The sequence below is a fragment of the Mobula hypostoma genome, chromosome 3 (genome assembly GCF_963921235.1).
Source record: "Mobula hypostoma chromosome 3, sMobHyp1.1, whole genome shotgun sequence".
NCBI classification, from domain to species: domain Eukaryota; kingdom Metazoa; phylum Chordata; class Chondrichthyes; order Myliobatiformes; family Myliobatidae; genus Mobula; species Mobula hypostoma.
Window position 1 is genome coordinate 187917511 of NC_086099.1, and position 18922 is coordinate 187936432.

At 42.2% G+C, this 18922-nt stretch overlaps 1 protein-coding gene across 1 annotated transcript in view; it reads left to right on the top strand.

Moving 5' to 3' along the window:
- The first annotated feature begins 659 nt into the window (after positions 1-659).
- Positions 660-18922, top strand: part of myo3a (myosin IIIA) — a 437289-nt gene continuing 419026 nt past the window's right edge. Inside the window, exon 1 of the mRNA XM_063042509.1 lies at positions 660-729. The gene's annotated coding sequence lies outside the window, so the exon portion shown is untranslated. The remainder of the gene's footprint in view (positions 730-18922) is intronic.

Here is an 18922-nt window from a genome sequence, read left to right on the forward strand (position 1 = left end):
CCCTTGCTGTATCCACTTACCACCTTTTTTTTCTCCCCACTCTCCCCTATTCAAATTATGTTCTTTCTTGTAAAAATCGTAAATGTTTTTCTTGTGAACGGTGCTTATATGATGCTGCTGCAAGTATGTTTTTCATTGCACCTGTGCATGCAGGTACTTGTGCAGATGACAATAAACTTGACTTTGACTTTATAATTCAATGGATGAAAAATGCAAGGCAGTCATTTATTTCTCCTTTCTGAATCTATCTCAGCCATATAGTGTTCCTTTAGAAAGAATCTCTTGTTATTCACTGAGGGTTGCTGATGGGGCTCCTCGTAGTTCAACTAATTCTTATTTGTCAATGCACGGACACTCTGGTTTAGAGCAAATGAGTTCTATTGAAAGAAGAATTGAAGGCTTTCACCAAGATCTTTTAGAAGGTTAAATGGACTCATGGGAAGTCACCACCAGTGCTTGGCCTCATGATGAACTGACTTCTGAATTTCTCATACCAGTTCTCGAAAGTCTCATATGGGAATATAGAATGGAAAATCTCTGGAGACCCAAACTCAACCTTGCCACCTTCTCTCCAGCTATTTACATGCAAGATGCTCAGAAAGAGAGGCAGATGTTAACCCCCTTGGACAAAGGAATGGGGAACACAGCGAGGTGGAGATAGACAGCTTCAGATTTTCAGTTCTAACAGAGTGGTGAAGGAGAGCCCCGGACTGAAGCTGACATTACCAGGTAATGTTTGTCAGAATTAGCCCTTTTTAAATTGCTTTGCTGCACAGCTTTATTATGAGAGTGAAGAGAGTACAGTTGCTCCCAGGTTCCTTTCTAAATCTCTCTTGATAATTCAGGTTCATTAATTCTATGCTTGTGACGCATCTATTTTTGAACACTGCTTGAAGCAGTCTGTTTACCAGTGTCACATTCCAAATGCTGTTGTTTGGCTGATGTACATCATTTTGTAAATTCTTTGTTATACTTATTGTCTCTGCTGCTCTCTGTTTGAATCTGGTCAGTTTTAATTTGGTTTCAATAATCCAAAAAGGTGTATTATAACTTGCAAAGAATATCCTATTGTCAGCTCACAAGTATGAGCATAAGATTCTGCATTGATTGCACAATAAGCTTTAATGTTCTACTCGCTCATCAGAGGCAATTTTTAAATTGATTCTCTATACTTGCGTCCCGAGACCGAAGCCCACAGAGATCTCCTTGAGAACAACAGTTGGGTGCCTGTGGAGACCATCAGGAAAGGCAATTGGAAACAGTACTAAGTGCCATTATTTAGAGAACACTGTCCCAAAATCAAAGACAAGTTGCTAAGGAATCAGAATGCTCCCAACTGAGCCTATATTCCAGGAATTGGTTTGCCATCACCACCGGTCAGAAAGTGATATGGATGTGACAGTCTGTAAGGTTGAACAGTGGGCAATTTATTTCCTGTTCGAAAAACTATTGCATCGAGGTGTGAAAGCATATTGTGTGGTTTGGGGAAAGGGAATTGAGAGAGGGGAGAATGTTGGGAAATTATCCAGAACCAAAACAATTATTGGAATTGGTCTTTCCCTTTCTTTTCCAAAGGGTGGCTTTAGAGTCGTAGAGTACTTTAGGGTAACAAACCCAATTGGTCTACCTCCATCAGAATGCCCATCTAAGCTGGACGCATATGACTGCAATTGGCCCACATCCAACCTTCCCTATCCATGTACCTATCTAAATGTCTTTTGTATAGCTTTGGTCTAGTCATCTACAAATGTTTGTATTTTCTTACCTGTTTTATACTTAACCCACTTCAGTGTCAGTTGGGTCCCATTTGATGGCACTCTTATCTAAATCTTAAGCCTCTTTTTCAAATCCATGTCTACAAACTTCATGGCAGATACCTAGAATGACACTGCTGTGAGGTACTGGGGGAATATTACACTGACAGGGTTGTTGCGCTTTTTATCACACAGACTTAGATTTATCCCTCACTAAAATTCATATTAGTAAATCAAATCAATTTATTATCAATAAGAGAAATCTGCATGCAGGTTGACATCATCTTTCTTGCATTACGATAAAAATACTTCATTGACTGCAAATTGTTTTTGGGATGTCCTGATTGGCCCGCAAAAAGAACTAATAAATGCAAATTTTTCTTTGTTTCATTCTTACAGCTGAAATTGGTAAATAAAAATTGCAACTTACAGTAACTTTTGTCTTGCACTGTACTCCTGCCATAAAACAATACATTTCATGGCCAAAATTGGCCAAAGTTGACTGGAAAGGGACACTGGCAGGAAAGACGGCAGAGCAGCAGTGGCTGGAGTTTATGTGAGAAGTGAGGAAGGTGCAAGACAGGTATATTCCAAAAAAGAAGAAATTTTCAAATGGAAAAAGGATGCGACCGTGGTTGACAAGAGAAGTCAAAGCCAAAGTTAAAGCAAAGGAGAGGGCATACAAGAAAGCAAACATTAGTGGGAAGACAGAGTTTTGGGAAGTTTTTAAAACCTTACAAAAGGAAACTAAGAAGGCCATTAAGAGGGAAAAGTTTAACTATGAAAGGAAGCTAGCAAATAATAACAAAGAGGATATTAAAAGCTTTTTCAAGTTTATAAAGAGTAAAAGGTGAGTAGATATAGGACTGATAGAAAATGATACTGGAGTAATTGTAATGGGGGATAAGGAGATGGTGGAGGAACTGAATGAGTATTTTGCATCAGTCTTCACTGAGGAAGACATCAGCAGTATACCTGACACTCAAGGGTGGCAGGGAAGAGAAGTGTGCGCAGTCACAATTACGACAGAGAAAGTACTTAGGAAGCTGAATAGTCTAAAGGTAGATAAATCTCCTGGACCAGATGGAATGCACACTCGTGTTCTGAAGGAAGTAGCTGTGGAGATTGCGGAGGCATTAGTGATGATCTTTCAAAAGTCGATGGATTCTGGCATGGTTCCGGAGGACTGGAAGATTGCAAATGTCACTCTGCTATTTAAGAAGGGGGCAAGGAAGCAAAAAGGAAATCATAGACCTGTTAGCTTGACATCGGTGGTTGGGAAGTTGTTGGAGTCGATGGTCAAGGATGAGGTTACAGAGTACCTGGAGGCATATGACAAGATAGGCAGAACTCAGCATAGATTCCTTAAAGGAAAATCCTGCCTGACAAACCTATTACAATTTTTTGAGGAAATTACCAATAGACTAGACAAGGGAGATGCAGTGGATATTGTATATTTGGATTTTCAGAAGGACTTTGACAAGGTGCCATACATGAGGCTACTTAACAAGATAAGAGCCCATGGAATTATGGGAAAGTTACATACGTGGATAGAGCGTTGGCTGATTGGCAGGAAACAGAGAGTGGGAATAAAAGGATCCTATTCTGGTTGACTGCCGGTTACCAGTGGTATTCCACAGGGGTCCGTGTTGGGGCCACTTCTTTTTACATTGTACATCAACGATTTGGATTATGGAATAGATGGCTTTGTGGCTAAGTTTGCTGATGATACGAAGATAGGTGGAAGGGCCGGTAGTGCTGAGGAAACGGAGAGTCTGCGGAGAGACTTGGATAGATTGGAAGAATGGATAAAGAAGTGGCAAATGAAATACAATGTTGGAAATTGTATGGTTATGCACTTTGGCAGAAGAAATAAACGGGCAGACTATTAATTAAATGGAGAAAGAATTCAAAGTTCTGAGATGCAACGGGACTTGGGAGTCCTCTTACAGGATACCCTTAAGGTTAACCTCCAGGTTGAGTCGGTAGTGAAGAAGGCGAATGCAATGTTGGCATTCATTTCTAGAGGAATAGAGTATAGGAGTAGGGATGTGATGTTGAGGCTCTATAAGGTGCTGGTGAGACCTCACTTGGAGTACTGTGGGCAGTTTTAGGCTCCTTATTTAAGAAGGGATGTGCTGACGTTGGAGAGCGTATGGAGAAGATTCACTAGAATGATTCCAGGAATGAGAGGGTTAACATATGAGGAACATTAGTCCGCTCTTGGACTGTATTCCTTGGAGTTTAGAAGAATGAGGAGAGACCTCATAGAAACATTTCGAATGTTGAAAGGCATGGACAGAGTGGATGTGGCAAAGTTGTTTCCCATGATGGGGGAGTCTAGTACGAGAGGGCATAATTTAAGGATTGAAGGGCACCCATTCAGAATGGAAATGCGAAGAATTTTTTTTAGTCAGAGGGTGGTGAATCTATGGAATTTGTTGCCACAGGTAGCAGTGGAGGCCAAGTCATTGGGTGTATTTAAGGCAGAGATTGATAGGTATCTGAGTAGCCAGGGCATCAAAGGTTATGGTGAGAAGGCGGGGGGGGGGGGGTGGGACTAAATGGGAGAATGGATGAGCTCATGATAAAATGGTGGAGCAGACTCGATGGGCCAAATGGCCGACTTCTGCTCCTTTGTCTTATGGTCTTATGGTCTTCATGACATTGTATATAAGAAACTTGATGGTGATCTGGAAGTAATCGAAAATAAATTTACTTTATTTCCTTCAATACTTGAATTCCAACATAAAAACTAAATGAATGATCATAGAGGGATCAGAAGTGAGCAGCTTCAAGTTCCTGAGTGTCAAGATCTCTGAGGATCTAACCTGGTCCCAACAAATCGATGTAGTTATAAAGAAGGTAAGACAGCAGCTGTACTTCATTAGGAGTTTGAAGAGATTTGGCATGTCAACAAATACTCAAAAATTTCTATAGTTGTACTGTGGAGCATTCTGACAGGTTGCATCACTGTATGGAGGGGCTACTGCACAGGACCGAAAGAAGCTGCAGAGGGTTGCAAATCTAGTCAGTTCCATCTTGGGTACTAACCTACAAAGTACCCAGGACATCTTTAGAGAGCAGTGTCTCAGAAAGGCAGTATCCATTACTAAGGACCTTCAGTACCCGGGACATGCACTTTTCTCACTGTTAACATCTGGTAAGAGGTATAGAAACCTAAAGCACACTCTCAGTGATTCAGGAACAGCTTCTTTCAGAACAGAAATGCGTCCATTCAGAACAGAAATGCAAAGAAATTTTTTTAGCCAGAGAGTGGTGAATCTATGGAATTTGTTGCCATAGGCGGCAGTGGAGGCCAAGTCATTCGGTATATTTAAGGCAGAGATTGATAGGTATCTGAGTAGCCAGGGCCTCAAAGGTTATGGTGAGAAGGTGGGGGAGTGGAACTAAATGGGAGAATGGACCACCTCATGATAAAATGGTGGAGTAGACTCGATGGGCTGAATGGCTGACTTCTGCTCCTTTGTCTTATGGTCTTTCCCTCTGCCATCCAATTCCAAAATGGACATTGATTCTTTGGACACTACCTCTTTTTTTGTTTTTACAGTATTTTTGTTTTTGCACTTCCTAAAATCTATTCAATATACATAACTGATTTACTTGTTTATTTATTTTTTTTCCCTCTCTGCTAGATTATGTATTGCATTGAACTGCTGCTGCTAAGTTAACAAATTTCACGTCACATGCTGGTGATAATAAACCTGATTCTGATTCTGAATCTTGCTGCCTTCTGAGGCCGCCCCTTGAGGTTGAGATGAGTTGCTTTCACTCCAGTTTTGACAACTCTGAGATGATTGCTATCACTTCTGTGGAGAATGCAAGCTCTGCTAGAGATGGGACAGATGGTGCTTGGTGAATGAAATGTTTAGGATGTTGTTCACTCTTTCCATCTTCCAAGTGTGGCTTCTGTTCGTTATTGTCAGATTTTCAAGGTGTTCAGGTACTCATGAGCTAGGGTTTCCCATGAATGCATGAAGGAACTTCTGAGGAAAATTTGCAAGCAATTTCTGTCCTCCTTTGAAAGTGAATTCTTTAAACTCATGTTTCATGAACAAATTGTTAGCAATAGAGACAACTGGAGCTAGGTGACCATTATCAAAGCCTTGACGTTGGAAATGTTGTTCAGAGAGAGGACACTAATATTTGATTCTTTCATCCTGCCAATAGATTTGGAGGATGTAACAAAAATGGCACTGGTGATATACCTACAAAAACATGAGATGGGCATATTAGATAGCCTGTGAATATGCTAGGAATAGATCCTGTGCATGCAGAAGGGATTAGTTTAATCTGGCATTAGGCCTAGAACAGACATCATCAGCTGAAGAGCCTGTTCCTCTAGTATGCTGCTGTTTGTTCTACGTACAGCATAGAGGATGGTTGGAATCACTGCTGCCTCGTGGATCCTGAAACTGGAGTCAGCTTTGAAGTGCTGGCCTTTGAAATTTCATTCGTTCAAGCTATCAGAGCTTGCACTGCTGCACTGTGAGCGATGTTAATAAAATTCACCAATGCCAGTTTTTACTGAGTGGTGGCTCTCAAGACACAGACCATGGCCCACGTTTTACGTGATCTTATAAATTTCGGAGGAAGTTTGTAAGTGGTTCTTTGCCTTCCAGATTTTAGTCCAAGCCCTTTTCTCAATGCTTTCATTGAGGTGTCAAAGATGATTCGGAACTTGACCTCCCAACGTGCACACACGCAGACACTATCTTCATATTGTAAACTGATGTCTGAGGCTGCTGTGCTGATGATCGAGGTTAAGCAGTTTCCTGTTCATCATGCAATTCAGCTCCTCTCTGGGAGGAAGCTTATTGGAGATGAGATGCAGGATCAGAGTGAGGAAAATTGAGAAGAAAGATCAGTTGCAATGAGACAGAACTGCTTGATGCCAGTCTGAAATGGGATTGGGTATGTGATGGGCCATTGGTTGGTATCCAATTTAATTTTAAGATGGACTTCACATCATCTTAGAAGTTTTTCTCCCTCAAGCAGTTAATGTGATCATCCATTCGAGTTAGCCCCCCTCCCCATTCCCTCCTATCAATTACTTCAGTCACTGCACTGTAAGTGCTTTAAATCATTCTTTGGAATGTTTGTAAAACATGCTAGTGTTTATGTACATTTTATGTACGTTTTAAAGTCTAACTTTATTTTTTATTTAAATCTTTATTATTTATAATTGTTGAATGTTGTTGAATTTGGTGCTGGTCATGCCAGGACACCACAGATGTAGATGGGAATAAAGTTGATCCTTGACACTCGATGAAATGGCAGGTGTAGAATGGAGACACCTTTCAGTAGGTGGACAGAGTTATATTGTCATACAGTGTGGAAACTGATCCCTCTGCCACCCATCAAGCAGCTGTTTGCATTATCCCTACACCACTCACCTACATACTAGATGCAATTAACAGTGATCGATTAAGCTGCCAACCCACGTGTCTTTAGGGAGTGGGAAGTGTCACGGACCCCGTGATGGGGATAAAGAACCAGCAGAGATGGAAAACACTTTGGAGTCTCGTATTGCTATAAACTAATAATATTTATTAGTAACTACACAATACAGTAATATAAATGTAAACAAATCAAACAGGTTAGCAATGATTATATATAAAAGTAAGTGTGGAATATATATGTACGAAAAAACCAAGCTTCGTTAAGTCTAGGGGTAAAAAGATAGTGTTGCGATGTTGAGTAAAGTTCAGTTCAGTTCATGGTATTTAGTTGAGAAGTGATAGAGAGAGAGAGAGAGAGAGAGAGAGTGAGTTGTGTCTTCAGGTGAACTGATACCGTTGTCTTCCGAAATCCTTTACAACTCACCGACTGTGACTTTAACCAGAGGGCCCGGTCTTCTGTGGTGGAGCTATCAACCAGGCGAGGGTGGACACATAGACAACTCCCCACCAGTCAATCCCTTCTTCACCGATGGAATAGCAATTTGGAATCAATCCGTCTGATTGATCCTCCAAAACCCACTTTCTCTGCGGGCACAACAATGCTCATTCAGTGTCCAGATCATGTGTCCTGAGGTCTGTATCATCTGACCTCCTATTTATTTCTCTGTGCTGAGCATCACCTGTCATTCAAAGAGACCCTCCCGCCTTTGTCTGTAAAGGAGTACACAAGCAGGCAACAAGTCCTTGGAAGTAACATCAACAATCTGCTGAAAATCATAACATCGAGTGTCCACCGCCTTCGGTCACCATAGCAACCTTCGAGCTGCTCAGTGCTGTTTCCAACTCCAAACTCAGTAAAAATACAAAGTTACTTCCAATGCCTTAAAGTGACAGTCCAACTGTTAACCTCTCCCCTCTCCCCTCTCCCCTCTCCCTCTCTCCCCTCTCCCCTCTCCCCTCTCCCCTCTCCCCTCTCCCCTCTCCACTCTCCCCTCTCCCCTCTCCCCTCTCCCCTCTCCCCTCTCCCCTCTCCCCTCTCCCCTCTCCCCTCTCCCCTCTCCCCTCTCCCCTCTCCCCTCTCCACTCTCCACTCTCCACTCTCCACTCTCCACTCTCCACTCTCCACTCTCCACTCTCCACTCTCCACTCTCCACTCTCCACTCTCCACTCTCCACTCTCCACTCTCCACTCTCCACTCTCCACTCTCCACTCTCCACTCTCCACTCTCCACTCTCCACTCTCCACTCTCCACTCTCCACTCTCCACTCTCCACTCTCCACTCTCCACTCTCCACTCTCCACTCTCCACTCTCCACTCTCCACTCTCCACTCTCCAAACCATCAATGATAAATGTCTCTCTCCAAACAGTTAATAGGGGTACTCCAGGATCTCCTCGCAGAAGAAACTGGAGCACTCGAGGGAAATCAATGCAATGTGTTCACTGGGAAAGAACGTGGGAACTCCATTTCGACAGCACCAAAAATCAGGATTGAACTTGAAGTGGCAGCTCTGCTCGCCATGCCACTGTTCTGCTCCATATGTACTTAATATACACCTGAAGCAATCCAAAAGAGTATAGATCAAAGACTGAAATGAAGTCTTATACTAGGTAGCTCTTTATCAATTAGTACAGATACAATGCACAAGTGACCCCCTTTTTATTTTCTATTATATATACTGTAGGTTCCTATTGTTCTCCAGACATCCACATTAATCTATGTTCAGATCCTGAAAATGAACATGGGAATGTGAATGTTAATAGGAACATTAACACCTTACTCAATTATAATGTATGCCTTAACCATGGAATAAAATGGTGAAAGTGCCGAGTCATAAGTAAAAATATCAGCTGCTTCTGCCTGATTTTATTTTTCCATCGACAGCTGAATTGTATCTACTCTCAGACCTTTGATCGTAATAGCCCTCAGAACAATGTTCAGCGAGAGGCGGTGATTGGATGATGCTCCTTGACTTCGACTTGAGATCTCCACCCTCAGAGAAGTTGGTCTCCAGCTAATACGATGCACTCTGTGTGGTATCAAAGAATCTCTGAGAAAACTGGATATAACAAAAGCTTACAGGATCAGAAAATATCACAGCTTTAGTATAAAAAACCTCTGCTCCAGAACAAACTGCACCTCTAGCCAAGTTGTCTCAGAATAGTCATAACACTGGCATCTACCCAACAATATGGAAAATTGCTCAGTTATGTCCCACTGTCCAATCAGGATAATTATTATCCCATCTGTCTACTCTCAATCATTAGCAAAGTGATGGAAACAATTATCAAAATTTCTCTCAAGTGGCAAAAAAACACTGAAAACCTATTCAACAATGCCTATATTTGGTTTTGCTAGGACCAATTGGCTCTGGACCGTACCACAGCCTTGGTGCCAACATGGACTAAAGAGGTGAATTTCAGAGTTGAGATGAGAATAACTGACCTTGACATGAAGGCACTATTTGTTTGAATGCTGCATGGAGGTGTCTTGGTAAAAATGGAGTGGAGTCAATGGCATCAAAGGGGAACACCCCTGATGGCTGGAATCATAACTCTCACAAAGGCAGATGGTAGCATTTGTTGGAAGTCGGTCATCTCAGCCTCAGGACAGTCCTGTAAAAGATTTTTAGGACAGTTCCTGTGTCCTAACTGTCATCTGTTTCACTATGCCCTTCTTTCCATCATAAACTCAGAAGTTGGAGGTATTTGTTGATGATTGCACAATGTTCATTTTAATTCATTAAAGAAGTAATCCATGTCTACATACCTAGACTACATTGTGGCATGGGATGATAAGTTGCAGTTAACACTTGCCCTTCAATAAGTGCCATTCAGTGCCTGTCCAACAATCCTCAAGATACCCGAAGCCATCCAGGACAAAGCAGCCTCACTGACTGACATCCCATTTATTACCTCTACTGCCAGAGCACTGTGACTGTGCTCTGTACCATCCACAAAGTGTATGGCAGTTACTTGCACCCTCTACCACCAAAATGGACAAGGGGAATCAGACACTTGAGAATGCTACCACTTGCAGATTTCCCTCCAAGTCACACCCATGATGAAATACATCATTGGTCCAATATAGGTGCTGTATTTAAGTCTTGGAACTCCCTATCCAACTGAACAGCAGAAGCTCACCCCAACTTTGTCAAGGTTATTATATGTGGACAATAAATACTGTCCCTATTGGTGATATCCAGATCTTGAGAATATACATTAAAAATGCTCAGTCTGAGAGTGTGGCTAACAACTGCAATGATAAAGGGCCTCGTACTTTTTTTTGTAGAAGTATTTCACTGCCTTAAATACGTTATAGACATGCAAGTTCTTGTATCAGCAAAAACCTTCCACTCCACACTCTGGCTGTTTATCCCTTCCTACCTTTAATGCTTTTGCCCATAACAGTCCTCCTTCCCCACTACTACCCCTCTATCTATGATCAGACTTTGTGAATGTTCCTGTCATAGCTTCTCACTTCTTAAGTGTGCCAATCATTGCCATGTTCCTAAACTTTGCTAAAAATCCTTGGCATGAAAGGATCTGAAGCATTGCTAACAGACAAGGAGGAGAAATACTGCAACATAATTCTGCACAGTAAGCTTCTTAGCACAGCTCAATGCTCTGTGAAGCAGATTTATATGGCTGCATTGCTTCTGAAATCAATACCAGAAGGATTCCATTGGTGCCAATTCTATGATGACAATTTGTTTTCATGCAGCATATTTTCTGTTCCACTGTTAGTTTCCATTTACTAGAACTTGTCAGGGCAGCATTTTAGGCAATTAAACATAAAACAGTCTGAACAAGTTTCCTTTCATCCTCCTCAGTGATTTTAAACCTGTGACAGCATTAAGATTCCTAACAGGTGTAGCCGAAGACTTCTAGAACAGCACAAAATGATTGAATTACTTGCAAATTGTGATTCTTTCTAACAGCTGGCATATCATAGTCATACAACACAGAAACTTGCCCCTCTGCCAGTGTTCAAGCAAACCAGACAAGCACAAATCCTGTTGTATATTTTTCTCCCTGCATTCCCATTTACGCACTCTAGATTTTATCAATCACACACAAAATGGGGGTAACTTACAATAGCTAATTAACCTACTCCATGGTTGACTTTATAAAGATTTTTGTGGGCAAGTGTGTCCCCAAAAAGTAATCTGGAGACTTTTCCAACTAGAGGGCCCTACAGTTATAGTTTGGAGCTTAACATCCAAGGCTACACATTTTTTATCAACAGGACAGGCAGGTAGGCAGAGGGGGTGGAGTGGCTGCTCTGTTGCTTAAAAGAAAAGAAATCAAATCCTTAGAAAGATGTGACATAGGATTAGATGATGTAGAATCCTTAGTCATAGTCATACTTTATTGATCCCGAGGGAATTTGGTTTTCGTTACAGTAGCACCATAAATAATAAATAGTAATAGAACCATAAATAGTTAAATAGTAATATGTAAATTATGCCAGTAAATTATGAAATAAGTCCAGGACCAGCCTATTGGCTCAGGGTGTCTGACCCTCCAAGGGAGGAGTTGTAACGTTTGATGGCCACAGGCAGGAATGACTTCCTATGATGCTCTGTGTTGCATCTCGGTGGAATGAGTCTCTGGCTGAATGTACTCCTGTGCCCACCCAGTACATTATGTAGTGGATGGGAGACATTGACCAAGATGGCATGCAACTTAGACAGCATCCTCTTTTCAGACACAACCGTCAGAGAGTCCAGTTCCATCCCCACAACATCACTAGCCTTACGAATGAGTTTGTTGATTCTGTTGGTGTCTGCTACCCTCAGCCTGCTGCCCCAGCACGTAACAGCAAACTTGATAGCATTGGCCACCACAGACTCGTAGAACATCCTCAACATCGTCCGGAGGATATTAAAGGACCTCAGTCTCCTCAGGAAATAGAGACGGCTCTGTCCCTTCTTGTAGACAACCTCAGTGTTCTTTGACCAGTCCAATTTATTGTCAATTCGTATCCCCAGGTATTTGTAATCCTCCACCATGTCCACACTGACCCCCTGGATGGAAACAGGGGTCACCGGTACCTTAGCTCTCCTCAGGTCTACCACCAGTTCCTTAGTCTTTTTCACATTAAGCTGCAGATAATTCTGCTCACACCATGTGACAAAGTTTCCTATCGTAGCCCTGTACTCAGCCTCATCTCCCTTACTGATGCATCCAACTATGGCAGAGTCATCCGAAAACTTCTGAAGATGACAAGACTCTGTGCAGTAGTGTAGGCTTAAGAAAGAACAAGAGTAATAAGATTGAGACGAGAGTTATATACAGACATCCAAACAGCAGCCAGGATGTGGGGTACTTATTACAACAGGAGATAGAAAAGATATGTAAAAAAAAAGGCAATGTTTTGTTAGTAATCTGGGAAATTTAGGTAGATTCAAAATTCAATATGCAGGTAGATTGAGAAAGTTAGGTTGCAAAAGAAGGAATTTGTAGAATGTCTACAAGTAGGCCTTTTAGAGCAGCTTGTGGTTGAGCCCACTAAAGGAAAAGCAGTTCTGGATTGGGTGTGTGTAATGACCCAGATTTGATTAGGGAGTTCAAAGTAAAGAAACTCCTAGGAGACAGTGATCGTTGTATGTTAGAATTCACCCTGCAGTTTGAGAGGGAGTGGCTAAAGTTACATGCATCAGTATTATAGTGGAGTAAAGGGAATTACAGAGGCATGAGAGAGGTACTGGACAAAGTTGATTGGAGGGGAACACTGGCAGGGATGACAGTAGAACAGCAGCATTGGAGTTTCTGGGAGCAATTCAAAAAGCGCACGATACATTCATCCCAAAGATGAAGTAATATTTTAAAGGGAGAATGAGGCAGTTGTGACTGCCAAGGGAAGTTAAAGACAGCATAAAAGTAAATGAGCAAAAATTAGCGGGAAGTTAGAAGATTGTGAAGCTTTTAAACACCATCAGAAGGAAACTAAAATAGCCATAAGGAGAGAAAAGATGAAATATGAAGGCAAACTAACCAATAATATAAAAGAGGATACCAAGTGTTTCCTCAGATATACAACGTTTGTATAAAGAGTAAAAGAGAGGCAAAAGTGGATATAGGACAGCTAGAAAATGATGCTAGAGAGAGAGTAGTGGGGGACAAAGAAATGGCAGGTGAACTTAAGCATTTTGCATCAGTCTTTGCTAATGGAAAACACTAGCAAATAAGTCAGAAATTCAGGAGTGGCAGGGCACAGAAGTGAGTGTAGTTGCTATTTCTAAGCAGAAGGTACTTCGGAAACTGAAAGGTCTGAAGGTAGGTCACTTGCACTAGATGGACTACATCCTAACAGTCTGAATGAGGTAGCTGAAGAGATTCTGGAATGGTTCTGAAGGACTGGAAGCAGAAGAAAGGAAATTGTATGTCAGTTAGCCTGACTTCTCTGGTTGGTAAGATGTTGGAGTTCATTATTCAAGATGAGGTTTCAGGGCATGTGGAGGCACATGATAAAATAGGCCAAAGTCAGCATAATTTCCTTAAAGGGAAAATTTTCCAGACAAATCTGTTGGAGTTCGTTAAGGAAGTAACACGCAAGATAGACAAAGGAGAGTCATTGGATGCTGTATACTTGGATTTTCAGAAAGCCTTTGGCAAAGTGCCACACATGAGGCTGTTTACAAGGTAGTATTAAAGGAAAGATAGCAGCATATATAAAGGATTGGCTGACTGGCAGGAGACAAAGAGTGGGTATAAAAGGGGTCCTTTCTGGTTGGTTGACTGTGACTCATGGTGTTCCACAGGGATCGGTGCTGGGACTGCTGCTTTCCACATTATATGTCAACGATTTGGATGACAGAATTGTTGGCTTTCTGGGCATGTATGCAGATGATACTAAGATAGGAGGAAGGGCAGGTAGGGTTAAGAAAACAGGCAGTCTGTGGAAGGACTTGGAAAAGGAGAATGGCAAAGGTAGCAGATGGAATACAGCATAGGGAATGTATGGTCATGCACTTTGGTAGAAGGAATAAACATACAGACTATTTTCTAAATGGAGAGAAAATTCAAAAATTAGTGGTGCAATAAGTCTTGGGAGACCTCGTGCAGGATTCCCTAAAGATTAATATGCAGGTTGAGTCGATGGCTCATTGGCAATGGATACAAATAAAATGTTAGCATTCATTTCAAGAGGACTACAATATAAAAGCAAGGATGTAATGCTATGGCTTAATACAGCATTGGTCAGACTACACTTGTAGTATTGTCAGCAGTGTTGAACCCTTATCTAAGAAAAAAGATGCTGGCATTGGAGAGATTCCAGAGTAAATTCATGAGACTGATTCCAAGAATGAAGGGATTACCATATGAGAATTGTTTGATGGCTTGTTCTTGCAGTAGCTGGAGTTTAGAAGAATGAGCAGGATTGCACTGCAACCTATTGAATGTTGAAAGGCCTAGATAGAGTGTACGTGGAGAGCATGTTCCCTGTAGTGGGGGATTCTAGCACAAGAGGCCGTAGCCCCAAAATAGAGTGATTTCCATTTAGAAAATAAATAAGGAATTTCTTTAGCCAGATAATCTGTGGTATTCATTGCCGTAGATGGCTGTGGACAGCAAATCATTGGGTGTATTAAAAACGGAGGTTGATAGATTCTTGATTAGCCAGGGCATCAAAGATTATGTGGAAAAGGCGGGAGAATGGGATTGAGCAGGATAACAAACCAGCCATGATGGAATAGCAGAGCAGACTCGATGGGCTGAATGGCCTAATTCTGCTCCAGCGTTTTCTGGTTTTACAATCTTAAGGTCAGAATTCCTGGATGAGCCAAGAGATTTAATAGTTCGATCGTTCAATAGTTCGATTTACTATCAGAGAAATATATACAATATATATCCTGAAATTCCTGAAATCCACAAAAATAGAAGGTGCCCCCAAAGATTGAGTCACAAGTAAAATGTCAGAACCCCAAAGCTCCCCCACTGCTTCCCCTCCCACGCACAAGCAGCAGCAAAGCGCAACCCACCCCTAGCCCCACCCACTTCCACAAAAAAAACCTTCAGTACCCTCCACCCACCAAGCATACAATAGAAAGCCCCCAAGAAAGACCATGATCTGTAGTACAACAAAAACTAATTGTTCACCTGACCATTTGACATGCCACAGGGCTCACTCTCTCCTCCTAATAAAGGGAAAAAGAGGTGTCCCCTTTCACAGCAAGAAGGGAGACATAACAAAACAGCTTGCTGATTTATGGTGTTACAAGTTTGTCGTGCTGCTTTTTTCTTCCCGAGTTCTGGGATTTGAAAATCGGCAACCATCTCTCACCCACTGACAACAGAGAGCACAACTCACTGAATATACAGTCTCCAACAGCTGATCAGCTGTTCTTGATGTTCTGTTCTCCCCTGCGACGTCGACTTAAAATGAACCCGTCCACGGGGCCACAAAACTTTGGAATCCCGAAGATGCACTTGTCTTCTAGGCCACGTCCTTGGGGTATCAAAAAGCGGCCAGCCGCAAGTCCTTGGGAGCAGGTCACATGACTGCAAAGTACCGAAGACTGAGTGTAATTCCAGGTCAGGGTCTTCAACAGAATCCCATCCACCACGAAAAGGAAAAGGAGAGATATCAGAGGTAGAAATTAAGCTGTTTTCACAGATGAACACGAAGGAGTCGCAATTTAGCATTATCATGGCTCCACCTCTGCCTATGTCTGCTGAGGGCTAGATCAGTGGCATTCAGGATTGGCAAGACAGGGCAGTACAAAAGGTCCAGGTATGTCCTCTAGAAGGACATCTCAGACAAATGCAATACCAGACCAAACTTGAATCACAGAATGATGCTCAGCGGTTGTCCCAGGGTTTAAGTCCCAATACCTCCTACAAAGCAAAGCCAAATAACATAAATGACACACTCAAGATGCTGGTGAAACTCAACAGGTCAGATAGCATTCATGCAAATGAACAAATAGTCAATATTTCAGACCAAGGCCCTTCTTCAGGACTGGAAAGGAAGGAGGAAGACACCATAATAAAGAGGTCAAGAGAGAGGAAGGAGGATAGCTAGAAGGGGATAGGTGAAGCCAGGTTGGTAGGAAAGGTAAAGGGCTAAAGAGGAAGAAATCTGATAGGAGAGGAGAGTAGACCATAGGAGAAAGAGGAGGAGGAGGCGGGGGGCACTGTGGAGGTGATAGGCAGGTGAGAAGAGATAAAAGGCCAGAGTGGGGAATAGAAGAGGAGAAGGAAGGGATTTTTTTTTTACTCGGAGATATCGGTATTCATGCCATCAGATTGGAGGCTACCCAGTTGGAATATAAAGTGTTGCTCCCCCAACCTGAGGGTGGCATCATAGTGTCACAAGAGGAGGCCATAGACTGACATCTTGGAATGGGAATCAGAAATAAAATGTTTGGCCACTGCTTTTGGCGGATGGAGTGGAGGTACTCAATGAAGCAGTCTCCCAATTTACGATGATTCTCATTAAGGCAGAGGATGCTGCATCAGGAGTACCGGGCACAATAAACAACCCAAGCAGATTTGCAGGTGAAGTGTGACCTCACCTGCAAGGACTGTTTGATGGCCTGACTGCAGGTTCATTTATGTCATTGTCATTGATGAATATAAATAACAACAAGGTTTTGCCCCTAGATGGGGTCAATGCATGTTATGCTTACTTTGACTGACAGAACATGGAGGCACCTTAACGAACTCTCACAGCCCCCGACAACCCTGTGATCTCAATCTCTGAGCCCAATGTGAGAGCATCTTTCAGAAGGGAGAATCCATGGAAGCACCTGGTAAAGACTGTGTACCTAGCCAAGTACTGAAGACTTGTGGTAATCAGCTAGCTGATGTGTTCACAGACATCTTCATCCCCTCGCTTCGATGGTCTGAGGTACCATCCTGCTTCAAGCAGGCTTCATTCATCCAAGAAGAGTTCAACCCAGATAAATGTGAAGCGATTCACTTCGGTAGGTCAAATTTGAAGACAGAATATAATATTAATGGTAAGTCTCTTAACAATGTGGTTGATCAGCGAGATCTTGAGGTCCATGTCCATAGGACACTCAAAGCTGCTGCGCAGGTTGACAGTGTTGTTAAGAAGATGTATGGTATGATGGGCTTTATCAACCATGGGAATGAGTTCAAGAGCCGTGAGGTAATGTTACAGTTATATAAGATCTTAGGTCCCACTTGGAGTACTGTGTTCATTTCTGGTCACCTCATTTCAGGAAGGATGTGGATACTATAGAGAGAGTGCACGGAAGGTTTACAAGGATGTTACCTGGATTGGAGAAGATGTCTTGTGTCAATAGGCTGAGTGCACTTGTCCTTTTCTCCCTGGAGCGACAGACGGTGAGAGGTGACCTGATAGAGGTGTATAAGATGATGAGAGGCATTGTTCGTGTGGATAGCCAGAGGCTTATTCCCAGAGCTGAAATGGCTAATACGAGGGGGGCATAGTTTTAAGGTGCTTGGAAGCAGGTACAAAGGTGATTTCAGAGGTAATTTTTTCACACAGAGTGGTGGGTGCGTGGAATACACTGCCAGTGTAGGTGGTAGAGGCAAAAACAATAGGGTCTTTTAAGAGACTCTTAGATGGTTACATGGAGCTTAGAAAAATAGAGGGCTATGCAGTTGGGAATTTCCAGGGATCTTCTAGAGTAGGTTACATGGTCGACACAACATTATGGGCCAAAGGGCCTGTAAAGTGCTGTAGATTTTCTATGTTTCTAAGAACTCTGCAACCTGCTGCATGGAACCTAAAACTCTGACAAACTTCTGTAGATGAACGGTGAAGAGTATCCTGACAGGTTGTATCACAGCGAGGTATGGAAACACCAGTGCCCAGGAATGGAAAAAAGAACTACAGAAACTGGTGGATACAGCCCAGTTCATTACAGGCAAAGCCCTTCCCACCAGTGAGCATATTTACATGGAGTGCTGCCACAAGAAAGCAGCATCTAGGCCATGCTCTCTTCTCACTACTACCATTAGGCAGAAGATACAGGAACATTGGGTCCCACACCAGCAAGTTCAGGAAAAGTTATTAGCCTACAACCGTCAGTCTCCTGAACTGGCACAGATAACCTCTATCACCACAACTCTGAACTGGTTCTACAACCTACAGACTCCCTTTCAAGGAGTCTTTATAACTCATGTTCTCAGTTTTATCTTTTTTTATTTGCACAGTTTGTCATCTTTTGCACATTGGTTGTTGATAATGTTTTGTTTATGTATAGCTTTTCATAAATTCCACTGTATTTGTTTATTATCCTGTAAATGTCTGCAAGAAAATAAATCTCAAATAAGGTATCATAATATATATGTACTTTGATAATAAATTTTACTTTACCTTTTAATCTACCAGCCTGCACATTGTTTGGGATGTAGAGGGAAACACACGCATCATAGGAAGAATGTGCAAACTCCACACAGACAAGGTCGAAGGTCAAGATATGACCTAGATGACTGGAGCTGTGAGGGAGCAGCTCTAGTAATTGTGCTATTGTGTTACCTGCCAGTTAATGAGCAAAAACAGCTGAACTACATAGACACAGGAAACAAGTGCATTTCTAAAGCCATTGCTTCCCCAGAAATTGCTCTGTGATGGGTCGAGGGATAGGAAGATGAAGCAGTGTGATATGCAGCACGCAGCCTCCTAATATTTCACTTGCATATCGGAATTTAGGTGGTGGAGTTACAGGAAATTTACTTTTTAAAGAGATCTCCTACAGAGTGAGTGGAAATACTGTTCAAAGTCCTTTAAGCTGCACAAATTT